Below are 6,000 nucleotides of genomic sequence, written 5' to 3' on the forward strand. Positions count from 1 at the left end.
TTTTGTTCACTGCCGGGTTCCAGTGCCTAGAACAGTACCTGGCATATAGTAGATGCTCAATAAATAATTGACTCAGCATTCCTACACGCAGTGCCTCAGACACAGTGGGTGCCCGTGTGAGCCTGGTGAATGTGGAAGCCCAAACACGGCAATGAGATTGTCTAATTTTGGGGACAGGGGGCTCTATAGACTGCTGGACCCCAGTTCTGAGTCTGGGGAAGAGGCTCCAAGGGCAGGGCTGCAGGTACAAAGAGGAAAGAAGTGAGCAGCCCTGGAGGCCTCTCTGCTCTTCCACCACAACCCCCTTCCTTCCCTGCTAATCTGTTTAACTTGTTCATTGAAGTGTAAGCTCTTCCTTGATAAGGAAGCATTTCCTGGTTTTCTGCATTTTTTATTCCAGGAAACCAGGAGAGCCTTCCAGCACAGCTCTGCCGGTGGAATGAGGCAGAGGTGATCTGCCCCCACTTGCGTTGTTTCCCAACCAAGTCCAAAAGAACAGAGGTGGTCTATTTAAAAGAAAAAAAAAAAAAAAAGTTTCAGGGGTCAGTCACACTTGGGGAGTGCTTGGCTCAGCACGGTTCAGCAGGCTTCCTTGGCGCAGCGATGCTCAACCTCTAACCAGGTGATGAGTATCAGGTTCTCCATCTGGCTTCGGTGCATCCCTGTGCTCACAGGGGGCGGTCACTCACAGACCTGGGCAAGTGGCTGAGCTCGTGGGGGGCTTGGGGGAGCGCAGACTTTTGGGTTAGGGCTGGGGAGCTGCTTACCTGTTCTCAGCCAGCAAGAAGAGCCTTTCCCCTCCTGAGTGCAGGCTGGGCCACCCACCCCTCCCAGCTCTGGTTCTTGCCACTGACAATTTCAGGGATGCTGGCGAGAGGTGTGTGAGCGTGTGCCTGTGTGTGAACACGTGGTGTGTGTGTGTGTGTGCATGCATGTGCGAGTGTGTGCAGGAACACCCGGACGCCTGGCTTTCCCCCGCCCCAGCCCCACTGGGTGTGGACGGGGCCCCTCCCAGTTGTGTGTGCTGGGTGGTCACACGGAATAGAGTCTGGGTCCTGAGTACATCGCACCCTGACCAGATCTCTTCTTTCCTTCTCTGCCTTCTGTCCTTGCAATAGGTCCAGAGCGACAGCGCTTTGTGAGGAGCCTCCAAAACGTAAGTGGCATTTGACCTCCCCCTGGTCTCGGTGTCTCACCACGGGTGGCAGTGACCCACGGTGGGCGCTCAGGAGCCCAGAGGAAGAGACAGAAGCCCCGAGGCCCCAGGACCTTGTCCACAGGTCACCTCTGGGTGGCGGGTCCACGGCCCGGCTTGGCCACCTGTGCACATCGGTGGCAGGGAGGTAGCCCTGCAAATGGGCTGAGCACTGATTTCGGAGTCCTGGCCTGGACCCCAGACTGGCTCTGCACCAGGCGGTGAGGAGGCCTTCGTGGACTTGATTCTAAGGTTCGGGGTCAGAAGCGTGTGAAAGGGTGAGCTGCTTGGCTCCCAGCAGACAGGATGCTCTAGGAATCGGGCTGCTGTCCCAACTATCTCTTTATTGAACGTTTTATTTTTAAAAAATTGAAAACCTTCAAGAAAGTTGCACGAATGTTACAATGAACTCCTCTAAGTCCTTCACTTAGATTTTCCCATTGTTAACATTTGCCTCCTTTGCTTCCTTGCTTTAATATATGCTATGAAAACAGTCACATTGATATCCTGGATCACTGGGGAGTTTCAGGCACGCTGCCCCTCTACCTCTAATCCTTCAGCATGCATTTTGTAAGAGCAAGGCCATTCATTCTCTTATATAAGTACACAACGATCAGCCCTGGAACATTTAACATTGACACAATTCTGTTATCTAATCTAAGAACTTAATGACGTTTTGCTGATTGTCTAGTATTTATAGAACCTCCCGCACCTCCACCCCAGTTCAGGATCACAGTAGCGTTTTTAAAAGGGGTTTAATGGAGCAGGAACCTGACTCAGTCACTTTTCTGCAGCTGCCTTCTACACCTTGATTTAAACATCCTCACTGTAGGGGCTTTCAAAGAAGTCTTTGACTCGTGACATTCAGTAAGAAGTATACTTTACAGCAGGGTGCTGCGTGTACTTAACACACGCGTGAAACTGAAACGAAAGTTTCACGAAATAAAACTCGTAGCCTCACCGTCTGCAGGGCTCTCTGTTCTGTTCTGTTCTCTTTTATGAAAACGATAGCCCTGACCCTCTAAGTCAATAGATTGCGCGACCCACTAGTACACCCTGCTCTGGAATTTGGAAAACCTGGCTTCCTGGGCAGAAACTTCTCGGGATCCAGCTCCCCCAGGTCCGGGGCCGGGTTTGGTTGATTGGGGTCCCCTAGGAAGCCAGGACTGGGAGGAAAGCCTGGAGACCCTTGGCCTCTTGCTGCTGGTGGTGGACCCGATTCCACCCCAGTCATCAAGCTCCCAGCCCTGGGTCTCTGTCACCGGCAGCTGCAGGCCTCCGGCACCACCCAAGACCTGCTCTTCATGCTGTGACATCAGATGCGGAGAATCAGGCTGGCGTATCCCTGGTGGTCAGGAGATGCCCCGCTCCGGGTCAGCCTCCAGAGTCACCACTGTCATAAATAGCAAGAGGAATAATCGCGAACATTTACGGAACTCTTTAACAACGTTCACCATGCTGCCGAGGGTTTAATGACAGCAGCAGATCTTATCCTGCACCCGTCCTGTGCTGGGCGCTGTGGTTCCACCATTTATTGAGCGCTTGCTCTGCCTTAGGCAGTGCTAGCACCTTAGTCGCCTGCAGTCCTCACAGTAGCCCTGTCAGGTGGGCACTGTACAATGGTGGTCCCCATTGTACAGATGGGGATACTGAGGCTCAGAGGTGGTGACCTGCCCGCCCCCTCGCCCCCAGGTCACACAGGATTTGAACCTGGTTGATCTGACCCTGGTGCCAACACCATCCAGCATGGCCCTCCCCTCCCCCTCCCCCAGGCTGGAGCAGACTCTGGTCCAGCCCCTTCCTGAGGCCTCTCACTGGTTAATGAGTAGCCCAGGGCAGCCAGGAAGCCAGGTGCCTGCTGCTGTGAAGCTGGAATGTGAGTTCTGCTTCCAGATAAAGAGAATCTTGTGCAAGGGGCTTGGCCTTTAGAGGCAATAAACAGAGGCCGGCCACGGTTCCTCTCCCTGAGGCTTGCTGATCCGTCCATACTTGGTGGGAGCCCATTTTACAAGAGAGGCCGCTGAGGCTGAGAGGCCTGTGTGACGCCTCCTCCAAGCAGCCCTTTTGGTTTAGTCTTGCCAGAAGTGCTCACTGCCGCCTGACATGGCAGGCAGTGGGATTTGGAAGGAGGTGTCTTTAGAGAACAGTTGTCATCTCTGAAGTCTGAGCCCTGCTGGGTGTGCGGCCTTCACTTCCCACCTGCGAAAGGGGATGGTGATCGCTCTGGAGCCCCCGCAGGGTCAAAGAGCTGACAGATGTGTGCATGTCCGTTGGGTGTTCAGCAGACCCTGGGGTATTAATGAACCCGCCAAAAATAGTATTCCTGAGCTGGGGGCAACCGGGTAGTAGAAAGTCCTTGGAGCTGGAGAGTCAGACAGCCCAGGTTCAAATCCTGGCTCCATCCCTGGCCAGCTGTACAACCTTGAGAGGGCAGTCAGAGCCTCTCGGAGCCTCCTCTTCCCCACCTGTGAAATGGAACAGTAACAGCCCCGGGAGGAGCAGAAAGTGAGTATGGGATCAGGGGTAACGATCAGTCATCACAGTGGGGTTTAGAAGCGCGCAAGGGGCCTAACAAAGTCGGTGCCCCGCACCCGATAGCATTTCTTTTATTTATTTATTTTTTTATAAATTTATTTTTGGCTGCATTGGGTCTTCATTGCTGCGCGCGGGCTTTTTCTAATTGTGGTGAGCGGGGGCTACTCTTTGTTGCAGTGTGTGGGCTTCTCATTGTGGTGGCTTCTCTTGCTGCGGAGCACGGGCTCTAGGCGCACAGGCTTCAGTAGTTGTGGCTTGCGGGCTCAGTAGTTGTGGTGCATGGGCTCAGTAGTTGTGGCGTGCGGGCTCAGTAGTTGTGGCGCACGGGCTTAGTTGCTCCGCGGCATGTGGGATCTTCCCAGACCAGGGATCGAACCCGTATCCCCTGCACTGGCAGGCGCATTCTTAACCACTGTACCACCAGGGAAGTCCCCCCAGTAGCATTTCTTATCTCATCTCTCACGTGGGATCCCCTGAGCAACTCCCCCCCACCTGAAAATCAGATCCACCCTCTTGGGTGCCCAGGAATTTTAGGGAGGGGCTTGTCGTGAGAATTCCAGCGGGGCCTTCTCCACCTGTGCCTCCCCCGACCTCACCGCCCTCCCTCCGCAGCTTGTAAACTCTGGCAAGGGAGGGGGTGTCGGTACGACCTCTGACCATCCACCAAAGCACTCGCTGCCTAGAAGGGCCAAGACAGTGAGAAAATGGTATTTATTGTTTGTTTACCCTGATTATAAAAGTCATACAATTTTTCAAAAATTGAGAGAGGGTTGGCATACGTCGATGTACATTTAAGGTGTACAGTGTGTTGATTTGGTCCATTGCGATTGCGGTATGAGTGTCACCGTAGCATTAGTTAACACCGCCATCCAGTCACTTAATGATTTCTTCTAGTGTTGAGAGGTAATATGTTTTTCATACAGAAAATTTGGAGAGCACAGAAAAGTCAAAACAAGAAAATAAAATTCATCTCTATTCCTACCATCCAGAGATAAGCACCTAATGGTACATTTATCCACGTTTGGGTAATATACCCTATTTAAAATTTTCCTTTCCAAATTGAACTCGTAGCATGGCTCTTTGGGAGCCAATTTCTCCCAGCACACCCTCCAACCTATTTCTGATAGCGTTTTGGGGTCTTGGGTCTTCCAAGTCCAGGTTTGGCAAACTTCTTCAAGGGTTGGATAGTATGTATTTTGGGCTTGTGGGCCATGGGCTCTCACCTCTGCTATCGCAGCTAGAACCCAGTCCAAGACAATAGGCAAATGATGGGTGGAGCTATGGGCCAGTAAAACTTTATTTACAAAAACAGTGCTGAACCTAGCCCAGGGGCCACAGTTTGCTGACCCCCTGTTCTAGTTTGTTTTGATTTGTTTGGGTAAACCATCATTTATTTAAGTAATCCCCTAGTGAGGAGAGATTGGCTGTGTATAGTTTCTCTTTTTTGAAAACCACCCTGCTGTGAACATTTTTTTTTCTATTTTTAATTATGGTAAAATACACATAACATAAAATTTGCTGTCCTAACCATTTTTAAGTCTACAGTTTAGTGGTGTTAAGTGTCTTCACATTGTCGTGCAGTCCATCTCCAGAACTTTTTCATCTTGCAAAACCGTGTGCAGTAAATTACACATTGGTCTGGTCAGGAAACTGGAATCGCTAGCATGAAGGGAGCGTGCATTTTTAAGATGCTCGCACTTGTTGCCAAATTACTGACCCTCCAGAAATTGCTCTAATGTCATCATTGACAGCCCTCAGTCCTTGAGAGAGAGAGGTGGCACGTTCCTGGTGAATGTGCTTTCAGGGTCTTAGGGGGCAGAAAATTTAAAACAATCCATCCTAGAGGAGCTGCTCCCAGTCTGCCAGCCTTCCTTTTTTGGGAAGAACATAAAAACTCAGGAAATATAAAATGCTATGAATCCTAGGCCTCCTCCGAGGCTGATAAATACACCCTTTAGAGGGAGGAGAGGTGTGTTTAAGACCTAATCTCACCATGAGTCTGGGTGTAAATGTCTTTTGGCCTCTACCTTGCTGTGTGACCCAGGGCATGTCACTTAACCTCTCTGGGCCCCAGGGTCTTCTGTCAAAATAAACATGATGTAGAATCTCCCTTCTGTGGTTGTGGTGAGGATCAGGGAAGAAAAACTATGAACCTTCTCAGTACAGTGACTAGCCCATAGCAATTACTGAAAGTGGTACTTATCACTGTAATTGGTCTTCCTATTGCTACTGTTACTGTTAATACTTTTGATACCTCTATCAGGGTAGGC

General features: G+C 50.9%; 1 protein-coding gene across 2 annotated transcripts in view; it reads left to right on the top strand.

Annotated features, from left to right (window-relative positions):
- SLC6A6 (solute carrier family 6 member 6) overlaps positions 1–6,000 on the top strand; it is a 265,923-nt gene that overhangs the window by 197,369 nt on the left and 62,554 nt on the right. For both annotated transcript variants that reach the window (XM_030849523.3, XM_060307281.1), the window contains one exon: positions 1,119–1,156. The gene's annotated coding sequence lies outside the window, so the exon portion shown is untranslated. The remainder of the gene's footprint in view (positions 1–1,118; positions 1,157–6,000) is intronic.

The sequence above is a fragment of the Globicephala melas genome, chromosome 11, assembly GCF_963455315.2.
Source record: "Globicephala melas chromosome 11, mGloMel1.2, whole genome shotgun sequence".
In the NCBI taxonomy this organism is placed as follows: Eukaryota; Metazoa; Chordata; class Mammalia; order Artiodactyla; family Delphinidae; genus Globicephala; species Globicephala melas.